Raw genomic sequence first — 16,052 nt, 5'->3', positions numbered from 1 at the left:
GGGTGTCCTTCGTAAAATATATCAACAACTAGAGACGTTAGATCTAAGATGAGTGATGATGATTTAATATGTGCACTATGTGCACTAAACTTTTATGTGTATTTGATATTGTCGGCGTTTCGACCCCAGGGGGTCCCTGGACCGACGAGTAAATTGTCGTTGCGTGTTCCAGCCCAGATGGGTCGGCGCGAGACGGAACACAAGGGGGGAAAACAGTAAGGGGAAATCGCGGCCTCGTGTTGTCCTGCGCCCAGGGCGGATGCGCTTGCAGTAGGGGGTTACAAGCGTTCGCGTGGGAGAGAGAGAGAGCGTGAGCCTCGTGTGTCAGCCCGTCCTCTCGCGCGGCCACCTTCTCGTACGAAAGCCCTGGACCTTCCTTTTATAGATGTAAGGAGAGGGTCCAGGTGTACAACGGGGGGTGTAGCAATGTGCTAACGTGTCTAGCAGAGGGAAGCCAGAGCCCTGTGTACATGTCGTCGTGGCTGTCGGAGAGGTTTTGGCGCCCTATTCATGTGGTGTCATGGCCATCGGAGGAGCGCTTGAGCCCCGTGGAAGTACAGCTGTCGGGGCTGTCGGATCCTTGATGACGTCTCCTTGCTTCCGTAAGGGGCTGAGAGCTGCCGTCGTCATGGAGCACGCGGGGTGCCATCATCACTTGTTTACCGCCCAGATGGGACGTCGGTCTTGTTCCCCGTAGCCTGAGCTAGCTAGGGGTAGGGTAATGATGGCGCCCCTTGTGACGTGGTCGGTCCGAGCCTGAGGTCGGGCGAGGCGGAGGCTCCTCCTAGGTCGAGGTTGAGTCCGAGCCTCAGGGGTCGGGCGAGGCGGAGACCGTCGTCCGAGGTCGAGGTTGAGTCCGAGCCCCGGGGGTCGGGCGAGGCGGAGTCCATCTTCCGAGGTCGAGGCTGAGTCCGAGCTCAGGGGTCGGGCAAGGCGGAGACCGTCGTCTGAGGTCGAGGCTGAGTCCGAGCCCTAGGGTCGGGCGAGGCGAAGACCGTCGTCCGAGGTCGAGGCTGAGTCCAAGCTCAGGGGTCGGGCGAGGCGGAGCTTCCTATGGCGCCTGAGGCCGATCTTGGCGGTTGTCAGCCTCACCTTGACGGGTGGCACAGCAGTCGGAGCAGCGCAGGCGGCGCTGTTTTCCTGTCAGGTCGGCCAGTGGAGCGACGAAGTGACTGCGGTCACTTCGGCTCTATCGACTGAAGAGCGCGCGTCAGGATAAGGTGTCAGGCGATCCTTGCATTGAATGCTCCTACGATACGGTCGGTTGGCGTAGCGATCCGGCCAAGGTTGCTTCTCCGAGAAGCCTGCCCGAGCTGGGCTTCGGGCGAGTCGAAGGTGCGTCCATTGCTTGAGGAGACCCTTGGGCGAGGCGTGAATCTGCCTTGGTCTACTGTTCCTGCCCGAGGCTGGGCTCGGGCGAGACGAGATCGTGTCCCTCGTGTGGACGGAGCCTTGACCGGAATCGCGCCCATCAGGCCTTTGCAGCTTTGTGCTGATGGGGGTTACCAACTGAGATTAGGAGTCTTGGGGGTACCCCTAATTATGGTCCCCGACAGTAGCCCCCGAGCCTCGAAGGGAGTGGTAGTACTCGCTTGGAGGCTTTGTCGCACTTTTTTGCAAGGGGACCGGCCTCTCTCGGTTGCATTTCGTTCCGGTGGGTGCGCGCGAGCGCACCCGCCGGGTGTAGCCCCCGAGGCCTCGGAGGAGTGGTTTGACTCCTTCGAGGTCTTAATGCCTTTCGTGATGCCTCGGCCGGTCTAGTTGTTCCCTCATGCGAACTGGTCGTTGCCCGGGTGCATAGTTAGGTTCCAAGTTCTCGGGCTAGTATGTTGACGCTGTCAACGGTTTGGCCGGAGCCGGGTTTGCGAGAGCAGCTCCCGAGCCTCCGCACAGAGCGAGAGGACGGTCAAGGACTGACTCGGCTTTTTTCATATGCCCCTTCGTCGCCTTTACGCAAGGAGGAGGGGGGAAAGCGCCATGTTGCCCTCGGAGGGTGCCGAACATGGTGTCTCCAGTGAGTTGCTAACGGGTGATCCGAGTGGACGCCCGTGCCCCGTTCGATAAGGGTCGGCTAGTGGCCCAGAGGCGCGCTCCAAAAGTACCTGCAGGTGATTTGCCGGACCCGGTCCCGTTTGATAGGGTCCGAGGGCTCGATGCCTCCCTCTGATGGGATTCCGTTACAGAATCGCTCCTGCTGGTCTCGGAAATGTCTTAGGGTACCTCGGGAGCGTAGCCCGAGCCTCGGCCATGTATCGGACGTACCCAGAGTCATCCCTCGCTCTGCGTGGTCTGAGGCGGCTATCGAACCCTTCGGGGGCCAGCCTACGAACCACTGATCAGTAGTGGGCGCGGAGCCCGAGTGGCCTGAACATCTTGGTATTTTGGGTGTAATACCGTGTTTTTTCCTCATTTCGAGCACTAGGACTCGCCTGTCGGCTAGCTGAACCGCTTAACCAAGTGTGAGTTGCATGTGCGGAAGGTGACGAGTGAGGTATCCGTATCCCGGAGGCGTAGGAGTCCCTCGGCTCGGTCGGCCTTGCCGCCCGAGGCTTCTCTTGCTTAGTTAAAGGAACCCTCGGCCGCTCTGCGATGAGCCGGAGCCGGAGGCAGTGGTATCAGCATGGACGGAGGCGGAGTTGGCTTGAAAAGAAGCTTCGTCGGCCGGAGCCTGGCCGGGCCGTCCACTGGTGGGACCAACGCCGGAGTCGGGTTGCCGAGGCCATGAGCCGGGCTGATGTCCTCGGGGGACAGCTGACTGAGGCTACGGAGCGGCTGATCCGGTCGTCTGTTCGGGCCGGGTTCCTGGAGGAGGCCCTGGCGGCGATGGCCCAGGCGCGGTGCCGACGTCTTCCTTCGAGGTGGAGATCCTTTGACCGTGTTGCCGTCCGAGGCTGGGTCGGATTCCGCCGAAGGTGGAGTCGACGCCGAGGGTGCTGCTGCTCCCCCTACCGATGTCTGAACCTGCAGGAACAACTTATCTGTAGTGTGCGTATGTTTTTTGCGGCCGCCGAGGCCCAAACATACCGTCGTCGTGTTGTAAAGCTGCGTTTCTTTTCCCTTTGTTTCGAGTATCAGGACTTATTTATCGGTAACAGAATCGTTTGTCCGAGCGAGAGTTACTTTTCACGGAAGGTGATGAGTGAGGTATCTGTATCCCGGAGGCGTGGGAGTTCCTCGGCTCGGTCAGCCTTGCCGCTTACGTGTACTCTTACTCGTCCGTTAGATTCTGTTATCGATATAGTCGAGAAGGCACGAAAAATTGTTTCAGCAGAAAAGTTTTCGAGCGTTAAGACTTGTTCGGCCAGTGGAATCGCTTATCCGAGCGTGAGTTACTTATCGCAGAAGGTGATGAGTGAGGTATCCGTATCCCGGAGGCGTAGGAGTCCCTCGGCTCGGTCGGCCTTGCCGCTTACGTGTACTCCGTCGTTTTCAGGATCCCACTATCGAAGCAGTCGAAAAAGCACGAAAGATGTTCTGGCAGAAAGACTTTTTCCGAGGAAAATTTTGACGCAGAGGGGGTTCCCCCCTTCTAGCCCCCGAGGGAGGGTCGGGCTTTGCCGAGGCAAGGCTGACCCTTCCTTGATGGTTAGACTTTATTTGCGTATGTAAACGAGGTATATGAATGACTTGAAAACATCTTAAGGGTAGAAGCGATGTAGCTGTCGGATGTTCCAAGCGTTGTCGTAGACCTCGCCTTGACTGTTGGCCAACTTGTACGTTCCGGGCTTCAGAATCTTGGCGATGATGAACGGCCCTTCCCAGGGAGGTGTGAGCTTGTGGCCCACCTAAAGGTCTACGGGCGTGGTAGCGTCGCAGGGACTGCTGGTACCGCGCCGAGTGTAGTAAGGCCATGTCCCGAGCCTCTTCCAGCTGGTCCAGCGAGTCTTCTCGGTTGGTCCGGTTGCTTCGGTCGTCGTACGCCCTCGTCCTCGGGGATCCGTATTCTAAGTCTGTGGGCAAGATAGCCTCGGCCCCATAGACTAGAAAGAACGGCGTGAAGCCCGTGGCTCGGCTTGGCGTCGTTCTCAGACTCCAGACCATCGACGAGAGTTCCTTCATCCATCGCCTGCCGAACTTGTTGAGGTCGTTGTAGATACTTGGCTTGAGTCCTTGCAGAATCATGCCGTTGGCACGCTCTACCTGCCCATTCGTCACGGGGTGAGCTACGGCGGCCCAGTCCACCCGGATGTGGTGGACCTCACAGAAGTCCAGGAACTTTCTGCCAGTGAACTGGGTGCCGTTGTCGGTGATGATGGAGTTCGGGACCCCAAAGCGATGGATGATGTTGGTGAAGAACGCCACCGCCTGTTCGGACCTGATGTTGTTTAGGTGTCGGACCTCAATCCACTTGGAGAATTTGTCGATAGCGACCAGCAGGTGCGTGAAGCCCCTGGGTGCCTTCTGCAAGGGACCGACGAGGTCCAGACCCCACACAGCAAACGACCAGGTGATGGGTATTGTTTGCAGAGCCTGAGCGGGCAGGTGTGTCTGCCTTGCGTAGAATTGACACCCTTGGCAGGTGCGTACAATCCTAGTGGCGTCGGCCACCGCGGTTGGCCAGTAGAAACCCTGTCGGAAGGCGTTTCCAACAAGGGCTCGAGGCGCCGCATGATGACCGTAAGCCCCCGAGTGTATTTCTTGCAATAGTTCCTAACCTTCGGCGATGGATATGCATCGCTGGAGGATGCCTGAGGGGATGCGGTGGTAGAGCTCCTTTCCGTCACCCAGCAAGACGAACGACTTAGCGCGCCGCGCCAGTCGCCGAGCTTCGGCTCTGTCGAGGGGTAGCTCTCCTCGGTGGAGATATTGCAGGTATGGGGTCTGCCAGTTTCGATTAGGCGGGACCCCATTCCGCTCTTCCTCGACGCGCAGTGCCTCACCCTCGGGGGCTGAGGGTCCCTCGGGCTGAGCCGAGGGCGCCTCGGGCTGAGCCGAGGGCGCCTCGGGCTGAGCCGAGACCTTCTCGGGCTCGGACGTGTCGTCGGTATTGACTGAGGGTTGATGTAGATCTCGGGAGAAGACGTCCGGAGTAACCATTGTCCGCCCCGAGGCTATCTTAGCCAGCTCGTCCGCAGTCTCGTTGTATCGTCGGGCGATGTGGTTGAGCTCGAGCCCGTAGAACTTGTCCTCCAAGCGCCGAACCTCATCGCAGTAGGCTTCCATCTTTGGGTCGCGGCAATGGGAGTTCTTCATGACTTGGTCGATGACAAGCTACGAATCACCCCGAACGTCGAGGCGCCGGAACCCTAGCTCGATGGCGATGTGCAACCCGTTAACCAGAGCCTCATACTCGGCCACGTTGTTGGACACCAAGAAATGGAGGCACAACACGTAGCGGAGGTGCTTCCCGAGGGGCGAGATGAAGAGCAGGCCCGCGCCCGCTCCTGTTTTCATCAACGACCCGTCGAAAAACATGGTCCAGAGTTCCGGTTGGATCAGAGCTGCTGGAAGCTGGGTGTCGACCCATTCAGCCACAAAGTCTGCCAGGACTTGGGACTTGATCGCCTTCTAAGGGGCGAACGAGATTGTCTTGCCCATGATCTCCACCGCCCACTTTGCAATCCTACCCGAGGCCTCTCGACACTGGATGATCTCCCCCAGGGGGAAGGATGACACCACAGTCACCAGATGAGACTCGAAGTAGTGTCGCAACTTTCGCCGCGTCAGAATTACCGCGTACAATAGCTTCTGAATTTGCGGGTAGCGGATTTTGGTCTCGGACAGTACCTCACTGATGAAGTAGACCGACCTCTGGACGGGCAATGTGTGCCCTTCTTCTCGTCTCTCGACCACGATCGCGGCGCTGACCGCTTGAGTGGTAGCGGCGACATAGATCAAGAGGGCTTCTCCGGCAGCTGGGGGCACCAAGATGGGCGCGCTTGTGAGGAGTGCCTTTAGGTTCCCGAGGGCTTCCTCGGCCTCGGGGGTCCAAGTGAAGCGCTCGGTCTTCCTTAAGAGGCGGTACAGAGGTAGGCCTCTTTCGCCGAGGCGCGAGATGAAATGGCTCAGAGCCGCAAGGCATCCCATGACCCTCTGTACTCCTTTCAAGTCCTTGATGGGGCCCATGTTGGTGATGGTAGCGATTTTCTCCATGTTGGCCTCGATGCCCCGCTCGGAGATGATGAACCCCAGGAGCATGCCTCGGGGGACTCCGAAGACACATTTCTCGGGATTGAGTTTTACGCCTTTCGCCTTGAGACACTTGAATGTCGTTTCAAGGTCGGAGAGGAGGTCGGAGGCTTTCCTCGTCTTGACTACGATGTCATCGACGTAAGCCTCGACCGTTCGACCAATGTGCTCCCCGAACACGTGGTTCATGCACCTTTGGTATGTCGCACCCGCATTCCTCAAACCGAATGGCATAGTAACGTAGCAGTACATGCCAAAAGGTGTGATAAAAGAAGTCGCGAGCTGGTCGGACTCTTTCGTCCTGATTTAGGGATACCCTGAGTAGGCATCGAAGAAAGATAGGGTTTTGCATCCAGCGGTGGAATCCACGATTTGATCGATGCGAGACAGAGGGTAGGGAACTTTTAGACATGCTTTGTTTAGACCAGTATAGTCTACACACATCCGCCATTTCCCACCTTTCTTTCTCACAAGCACAGGGTTGGCTAACCATTCGGGATGGAATAGCTCTTTGATGAACCCTGCAGCCATCAGCTTGTGGATCTCCTCGCCTATGGCTCTGCGCTTTTCTTCGTCGAATTGGCGCAGAGGCTGCTTCATGGGTCGGGCTCCAGTTCGGATATCCAGCGAGTGCTCGGCGACATCCCTCGGTATGCCCGGCATGTCCGAGGGACTCCACGCAAAAACCTCGGCATTCGCGCGGAGAAAGTCGACGAGCACTGCTTCCTATTTGGGGTTGAGCTCGGAGCTAATCCGGACTTGCTTGGAGGTGTCGTTGCTGGGGTCGAGAGGGATGGACTTAACCGCCTCTGCTGGCTCGAAGTGGCCGGCGTGGCGCTTCGTATCTGGCGCCTCCTTGGAAAGGCTCTCTAGGTCGACGATGAGGGCCTCGGATTCGACGAGGGCCTCGGCGTACTCCACGCACTCCACGTCGCATTCGTACGCGTGTCAGTACGTGGAGCCGACGGTGATGACCCCGTTGGGGCCCGACATCTTGAGCTTGAGGTAGGTGTAGTTGGGGACGGCCATGAACTTGGCGTAGCATGGTCTCCCCAGCACTGCGTGGTAGGTTCCTCGGAACCCGACCACCTCGAACGTGAGGGTTTCCTTTCAGAAGTTGGAGGGAGTCCCAAAGCAGACGGGCAAATCGAGTTGCCCAAGGGGTTGGACGCGTTTCCCGGGGATGATCCCGTGGAAAGGCGCCGCGCCGACCCGGATCGAGGACAGATCGATCTGCAGGAGCCCGAGGGTCTTTTCGTAGATGATGTTGAGGCTGCTGCCTCCGTCCATGAGGACCTTGGTAAGCCTGATGTTGCCGATGACGGGATCGACAACGATCGGGTACTTTCCCGGGCTCGGCACGCGGTCGGGATGGTCGCCTTGGTCGAAGGTGATGGACTTGTCGGACCAGTCTAGGTAGACTGGCGCCGCCACCTTCACCGAGCAGACCTCCCGGCGCTCTTGCTTGCGGTGCTGAGCCGACGCATTCTTCACTTGCCCACCGTAGATCATGAAGCAGTCATGGACCTCGGGGAACTCCTCTGCCTTGTGGCCCTCCTTCTTGTCGTTGTTGTGGGCTATGCCACCTTCTATCGGGGGCCCGTCCTTGTGGAAGTAGCGCCGAAGCATGACACACTCCTCAAGGGTGTGCTTGACGGGACCATGATGATAGGGGCACGACTCCTTGAGCATCTTGTCGAACAGGTTGGCGCCTCCGGGAGGCTTCCGAGGGTTCCTGTGCTCGGCGGCGGCGACAAGGTCTGCGTCGGCGGCGTCGCGTTTTGCTTGCGACTTCTTCTTGCCCTTCTTCTTGGTGCCACGCTGAGCGGACGCCTCGGGGACCTCTTCCGGCTGGCGCCCCTGAGGCTGCTTGTCCTTCCGGAAGATGGCCTCGACCGCCTCCTGACCAGAGGCGAACTTGGTGGCGATGTCCATCAGCTCGCTCGCCCTGGTGGGGGTTTTGCGACCCAGCTTGCTCACCAGGTCGCGGCAAGTGGTGCCGGTGAGGAACGCGCCGATGACATCCGAGTCGGTGATGTTGGGCAGCTCGGTGCGCTGCTTCGAAAATCGCCGTCCCGGAGGGATTCTCCCGGCTGCTGGCGGCAGCTTCGGAGATCCCAGGAGTTCCCAGGGCGCACGTATGTGCCCTGGAAGTTGCCGGCGAAAGCTTTGACCAGGTCGTCCCAGTTGGAGATCTGCGCAGGAGGCAGATGCTCCAGCCAGGCTCGGGCGGCGTCGGAGAGGAACAGAGGGAGGTTGCGGATGATGAGGTTGTCATCGTCCATTCCACCCAACTGGCAGGCCAGCCGGTAGTCCGCGAGCCACAGTTCTGGCCTTGTCGCCCCCGAGTACTTGGTGATGGTAGTCGGGGTTCGGAACCGGGTCGGGAACGGCGCCCGTCGTATGGCCCGGCTGAAAGCTTGTGGACCGGGTGGTTCGGGCGAGGGGCTCCGATCCTCCCCGCTGTCGTAGCGTCCCCCACGCCTGGGGTGGTAGCCTCGGCGCACCTTTTCGTCGAGGTGGGCTCGACGATCGCGGTGGTGGCGCTCGTTGCCGAGGCGTCCTGGGGCCGCAGGTGCTGTGTCCCGCGTGCGCCCGGTGTGGACCGAGGCTTCCCGCATGAATCGGGAAGTCGCGGCGCGACGCTCCGGGGGGTACCCTTGCCTTCGGGAGGCAGAGCTTTCGGCCCATCGGACCGCGGCATCCTCTAGGAGACTCTTGAGCTCTCCCTGGATTCGCCGCCCCTCGGTGGTGGATGGTTTCGGCATCGCTCGGAGTAGTATTGCTGCTGCAGCCAGGTTCTGGCCGACCCCACTGGAAGCTGGGGGCAACCTTGCCCCGACATCGTCGGCGATGTGGTGCTGGACGTCCTGGGCCAGATGACGCGCTTCTCCAGCCGGTGCTCGGCCTGCCCACTCCTGCCCGATATTTTGCCGAAGCTGCACAAGTTGTCCTGCTTCCTCGTCGAGCCTGGCCTGCATCTCGCGGATTTGCTCGAGCTATGCGTCATGACCCCTCGCAGGGACTGGGACCACAGCTAGGTCCCGAAGGATGTCAACGCGAGGCGCAGGCCTAGGGGGATCGCCGTCCTCTGGCATACCAAGATGGTTGCCTTCGTCGAGACCCCCTAGATCAACGTGGAAACATTCGCGACTTGGGCCACAGTCCTCGTCGCCGAGGCTGTGGCTACTATCGGAGCAATCGGAGAGGCAGTAGTCACATGCGGTCATGAAGTCTCGCATGGCACTGGGGTTATCGAGCCCGGAGAAATCCCAACCAGAGTCGGGCTCGTCATCTGCCTCGGAACCCGGAGGCCCGTAGGTCGAGACGACCGTCAGTCGGTCCCAGGTTGACCGCATATGATACCCCGGAGGGTTTGGATATGCCTTTATGAAAGCATCCACCGAAGCGGGGTCTGAAAGGGAAATGTGCCCTTGGGCCATTTCTAAGTATTTTGGTGATTTAATGTCCAACACAAGGGCCTAAGTGTTAAATGATGGACAAAGTACAAATCAAGTATAAAGGTATGTTTCTCAGACTCAGTACATTGTTTTAGAGACTATTGTATTGTGTCTAAGTGCTGGAAACAGGAAAAATCAAGTTGAAATTAAAGATGGCTTTGTTCAGCCAAAGTCAGCTCTGCCTGGGTGCACCGGACAGTGTCCAGTGGTGCACCGGACAGTGTCCGGTGCGCCAGGCTGGCTCAGGCGAACTAGCTGCTCTCGGGAAGTGATTAACGGCGTACGGCTATAATTCACCGGACTGTCCGGTGTGCACCGGACTGTCCGGTGAGCCAACGGTCGGCCGGGCCAACGGTCGGCCGCGCGATCCGCGCGAGACACGTGGCCGAGCCAACGGTTGGAAGGGGGGCATCGGACTGTCCGGTGTGCACCGGACAGTGTCCGGTGCGCCAACGGCTCCAAAAGCGCCAATGGTCGGCTTCGCCAAATAAGGAAGGAGATCTGCACCAGACAGTGTCCGGTGGTGCACCGGACTGTCCAGTGCGTCAGACGACAGAAGGCAAGAATTGCCATCCTGGAATGCACTCAACGGCTCCTAGCTGCCTTGGGGCTATAAAAGGGACCCCTAGGCGCATGGAGGAGGACACCAAGCATTCTCTAAGCATTCCTAGGCACCAAGACTTCGATTCCGCGCATTTGATTCTTTGCTATAGCAATTAGAGCTCCATTTGAGTTGTGAACTCGCTGAGTTGTGTTGTGAGCTCTTGTTGCGACTTGTGTGCGTGTTGGTACTCTGATTTCGTGTCTTGTGTGCATTGCTCATCCCTCCCTTACTCCGTGCTTCTTTGTGAACATCAAAGTGTAAGGGCGAGAGGCTCCAAGTTGTGGAGATTCCTCGCAAACGGGATATAGTAAAGCAAAGCAAAACATCGTGGTATTCAAGTGGGTCTTTGGACCGCTTGAGAGGGGTTGATTGCAACCCTCGTCCGTTGGGACGCCACAACGTGGACTAGGCAAGTTTTGAACTTGGCCGAACCACAGGATAAACCACTGTGTCTATCTGTGATTGATCTTCTTGTGGTTATCGTGTCTTGCAAAGACTCTTCTCTAGCCACTTGGCATTCTTGTGCTAACTCCTAATCAAGTTTTGTGGCATTAAGTTTCAAGTTTTACAGGATCACCTATTCACCCCCCCCCCTCTAGGTGCTCTCAATTGGTATCAGAGCCGTTCTCTTCAAGAAAGGGACTAACCGCCTGAAGAGATGGATCCTAGGGGCAAGGGGATGGTGGTCAACGATAAGGGGAAGGAGTCCTTTGTCAATGATCCAAAGGAGGACAAGCCTACTGACTCGGGCTCGAGCCACAAAAGAAAAGATGGGAAGAAGAAGAAAACAAGGCGCATCAAAGAGATAGTCTACTACGACAGCGACGAATCCTCCTCTTCCCAAAAGGACGACGACAATGACTATGAGAAAAAGAAGACGGTTAATTCAAACTTCTCTTTTGATTATTCTCGTATTCCTCAAAGTACCAATGCTCATTTACTCTCCATTCCACTTGGTAAACCTCCTCATTTTGATGGAGAGGACTACGGATTTTGGAGTCACAAAATGTGTAGTCACTTGTTCTCTCTCCATCCTAGTATATGGGAGATAGTAGAGAGTGGAATGAAATTTGATAGCTCGGATAGTCCTCTATTTATCAATGAATAGATTCATAAAAATGCACAAGCTACTACTGTGTTGTTAGCCTCATTGTGCAGGGACGAGTACCATAAGGTGAGCAATTTAGACAATGCCAAGCAGATCTGGGACACCCTCAAGATCTCACATGAGGGGAACGACGTCACCATGCTCACCAAGATGGAGTTGGTGGAAGGCGAACTCGGGAGATTCGCGATGATAACAGGGGAGGAGCCAACCCAGACGTACAACAGGCTAAATACCCTCGTCAACAAGATAAGGAGCTATGGAAGCACGCGATGGACGGACCATGACATCGTCTACCTAATGCTAAGGTCCTGTACTGTACTTGATCCACATCTTGTCAACAATATTCGTGAGAATCCCAGGTATACCAAGATGTCGCCCGAAGAAATTCTTGGGAAATTTGTAAGCGGGCGGATGATGATCAAGGAGGCGAGATACGTGGATGATGCATTGAATGGCTGAAAGGGAATTAGGCTTACACCTAGTTCCTAAATAATTTTGGTGGTTGAATTGCCCAACACAAATAATTGGACTAACTAGTTTGCCCAAGTGTATAGATTATACAGGTGTAAAAGGCTCACACTCAGCCAATAAAGAGATCACGTTTTGGATTCAACAAAGGAGCAAAGGGCCAAACGAAGGCACCTCTGGTCTGGCGCACCGGACTGTCCGGTGTGCCACTGGACAGTGTCCGGTGCACCACCGGACATGTCCGGTGCACCAGAGGACTCCAACGCAAACTCGCCACCTTCGGGAATTTCCAGAGGCACTCGCACTATAATTCACCGGACTGTCCGGTGTACACCGGACAGTGTCCGGTGCGCCACGGAGAGCGGCCTCAGGAACTCGCCAGCTTCGGGAAACTCCAACGGCTAGTCCGCTAAAATTCACCGGACATGTCCGGTGTGCACCGGACTGTCCGGTGCGACCCCGGAGCAACGGCTACTCGACGCCAACGGCTACCTGCAGCGCATTTAATACGCGCTCTGCGCGCGCAGAAGGCAGGCGCGCCCATTCCGGCGCACCGGACAATGAACAGGAGTTGTCCGGTGTGCACCGGACACCCAGACGGGCCCACAAGTCAGAAGCTTCAACGGTCAGAATCCAACGGCAGTGATGACGTGGCGGGGGCACCGGACATGTCCGGTGTGCACCAGACTGTCCGGTGCGCCATCGAGCAGTCAGCCTCCAACGGCCACATTTGGTGGTTGGGGCTATAAATACCCCAACCACCCCACCATTCATTGCATCCAAGTTTTCCACTTCTCAACCACTTACAAGAGCTAGGCATTCAATTCTAGACACACCAAAGAAATCAAATCCTCTCCAATTCCACAAAAGGCTTTAGTGATTAGAGAGAGAGATTTGCCGTGTTCTTTTGAGCTCTTGCGCTTGGATTGCTTCTTTTCTTTCTCACTTGCTCTTGTGATCAACACTCAATTGTAATCAAGGCAAGAGGCACCAATTGTGTGGTGGCCCTTGCGGGGAAGTTTTATTCCCGGCTTTGATTTGAGAAGAGAAGCTCACTCGGTCCGAGGGACCGTTTGAGAGAGGGAAGGGTTGAAAGAGACCCGGCCTTTGTGGCCTCCTCAACGGGGAGTAGGTTTGAGAGAACCGAACCTCGGTAAAACAAATCCGCGTGTCTCACTTCACTATTCGCTTGCGATTTGTTTTGTGCCCTCTCTTGCGGACTTGATTATATTTCTAACGCTAACCCGGCTTGTAGTTGTGATTATTTTTGAGAATTTCAGTTTCGCCCTATTCACCCCCCCTCTAGGCGACTATCAATTGGTATCAGAGCCCGATGCTTCATTAGAGCCTAACCGCTCGAAGTGATGTCGGGAGATCACGCCAAGAAGGAGATGGAGACCGGCGAAAAGCCCACTACAAGCCACGGGAGCACTTCATCGGAAGAGTCCCGCACCAAGAGGAAGGAGAAGAAGAAGATCTCCTCCAACAAAGGGAAGGAGAAGAAATCTTCTTCTCACCACAAAGAGAAGAAGGAAAAATCTTCTTCCCACAAGCCGCGTCGGAGTGGGGACAAGCAAAAGAGGATGAGGAAGGTGGTCTACTACGAGACCGACACTTCATCAACATCAACCTCCGACTCCGATGCACCCTCCGTAACTTCTAAACGCCAAGAGCGTAAGAAGTTTAGTAAGATCCCCCTACACTATCCTCGCATTTCTAAACATGCACCTTTACTTTCCGTCCCTTTAGGCAAACCACCAACTTTTGATGGTGAAGATTATGCTAGGTGGAGTGATTTAATGCGATTTCATCTAACCTCACTCCACAAAAGTATATGGGATGTTGTTGAGTTTGGTACACAGGTACCATCCGTAGGGGACAAGGATTATGATGAGGATGAGGTGGCCCAAATCGAGCACTTCAACTCTCAAGCGACAACAATACTCCTCGCCTCTTTAAGTAGAGAGGAGTATAACAAAGTTCAAGGGTTGAAGAGTGCCAAGGAGGTTTGGGATGTGCTCAAAACCGCACACGAAGGAGATGAGCTCACCAAGATCACCAAGCGGGAAACGATCGAGGGGGAGCTCGGTCGGTTCCGGCTTCGCAAAGGGGAGGAGCCACAACACATGTACAACCGGCTCAAAACTTTGGTGAACCAAGTGCGCAACCTCGGGAGCGTCAAGTGGGACGACCACGAAATGGTTAAGGTTATTCTAAGATCTCTTATTTTCCTTAACCCTACTCAAGTTCAATTAATTCGTGGTAATCCTAGATATACTAAAATGACCCCCGAGGAAGTAATCGGGCATTTTGTAAGTTTTGAATGCATGATCGAAGGCTCGAGGAAGATCAACGAGCTTGATGATCCATCTACATCCGAAGCTCAACCCGTCGCATTCAAGGCGACGGAAGAAAAGAAGGAGGAGTCTACCCCAAGTCGACAACCAATAGACGCCTCCAAGCTTGACAATGAGGAAATGGCGCTCGTCATCAAGAGTTTCTGCCAAATCCTCAAGCAAAGGAGAGGGAAAGACTACAAATCCCGCTCCAAGAAAGTTTGCTACAAGTGTGGTAAGCCCGGTCACTTTATTGCAAAATGTCCATTGTCAAGTGACAGTGACAGGGATAACGACAAGAAGGGCAAGAGGAGGGAAAAGAAGAGGTACTACAAAAAGAAGGGCGGCGATGCCCATGTTTGTCGGGAATGGGATTCCGACGAAAGCTCAAGCGAACATCGCCGTCACCAAAGGGCTCCTCTTCCCCAACGTCGGCCACAAGTGCCTCATGGCAAAGGACGGCAAACGGAAGAAGGTTAAATCTAACTCCTCCACTAAATATGAATCTTCTAGTGATGATAATGTTAGTGATGAGGAGGATAATTTACGTGTTCTCTTTGCCAATCTTAACATGGAGCAAAAAGAAAAATTAAATGAATTGATTAGTGCTATTCATGAAAAGGATGACCTTTTGGACTCCCAAGAGGATTGTCTAATTAAAGAAAACAAGAAACATGTTAAGGTTAAAAAGGCTTATGCTCTAGAAGTAGAAAAATGTGAAAAATTATCTAGTGAGCTAAGCACTTGCCGTGAGATGATTGACAACCTTAGGAATGAAAATGCTAGTTTAAATGCTAAGGTTGATTCTCATGTTTGCATTGTTTCAACTTCCAATCCTAAAGATAATAATGATGATTTGCTTGCTAGGATTGAAGAATTGAATATTTCTCTTGCTAGCCTTAGAGTAGAAAATAAAAATTTAATTGCTAAGGCTAAAGATTATGATGTTTGCAAAGTTACAGTTTCCGATCTTAGAGATAAAAATGATATTCTTCATGCTAAGATTGTTGAACTTAATTCTTGCAAACCCTCTACATCTATTGTTGAGCATGTATCTATTTGTACTAGATGTAGAGATGTTGATGTTAATGCTATTCATGATCATATGGCTTTAATTAAACAACAAAATGATCATATAGCAAAACTAGATGCTAAAATTGCCGAGCACAACTTAGAAAATGAGAAATTTAAATTTGCTCGTAGCATGCTTTATAATGGGAGACGCCCGGGCATCAAGGATGGCATTGGCTTCCAAAGGGGAGACAATGTCAAAAGTAGTGCCCCTCCTAAAAGATTGTCTAATTTTGTTAAGGGCAAGGCTCCCATGCCTCAGGATAACGAGGGTTACATTTTATACCCTGCCGGTTATCCCGAGAGCAAAATTAGGAGAATTCATTCTAGGAAGTCTCACTCTGGCCCTAATCATGCTTTTATGTATAAGGGTGAGACATCTAGCTCTAGGCAACCAACCCATGCTAAGTTGCCTAGAAAGAAAACTCCTAGTGCATCAAATGATCATAACATTTCATTTAAAACTTTTGATGCATCTTATGTTTTGACTAACAAATCCGGCAAGGTAGTTGCCAAATACGTTGGGGGCAAGCACAAGGGCTCCAAGACTTGTGTTTGGGTACCCAAAGTTCTTGTGTCTAATGCCAAAGGTCCCAAAACCATTTGGGTACCTAAAGTCAAGAACTAAACTTGTTTTGTAGGTTTATGCATCCGGGGGCTCAAGTTGGATACTCGACAGCGAGTGCACAAACCACATGACAGGGGAGAAGAAGATGTTCTCCTCCTACGAGAAAAACCAAGATCCCCAACGAGCTATCACATTCGGGGATGGAAAACAAGGTTTGGTCAAAGGTCTTGGTAAAATTGCTATATCTCCTGACCATTCCATTTCCAATGTTTTTCTTGTAGATTCTTTAGATTACAATTTGCTTTCT

The sequence above is a fragment of the Zea mays genome, chromosome 2 (assembly GCF_902167145.1).
Source record: "Zea mays cultivar B73 chromosome 2, Zm-B73-REFERENCE-NAM-5.0, whole genome shotgun sequence".
Lineage (NCBI taxonomy): Eukaryota > Viridiplantae > Streptophyta > Magnoliopsida > Poales > Poaceae > Zea > Zea mays.
The sequence above is the reverse complement of the archived record's forward strand: the minus strand, read 5'-3'. Positions refer to the sequence as shown.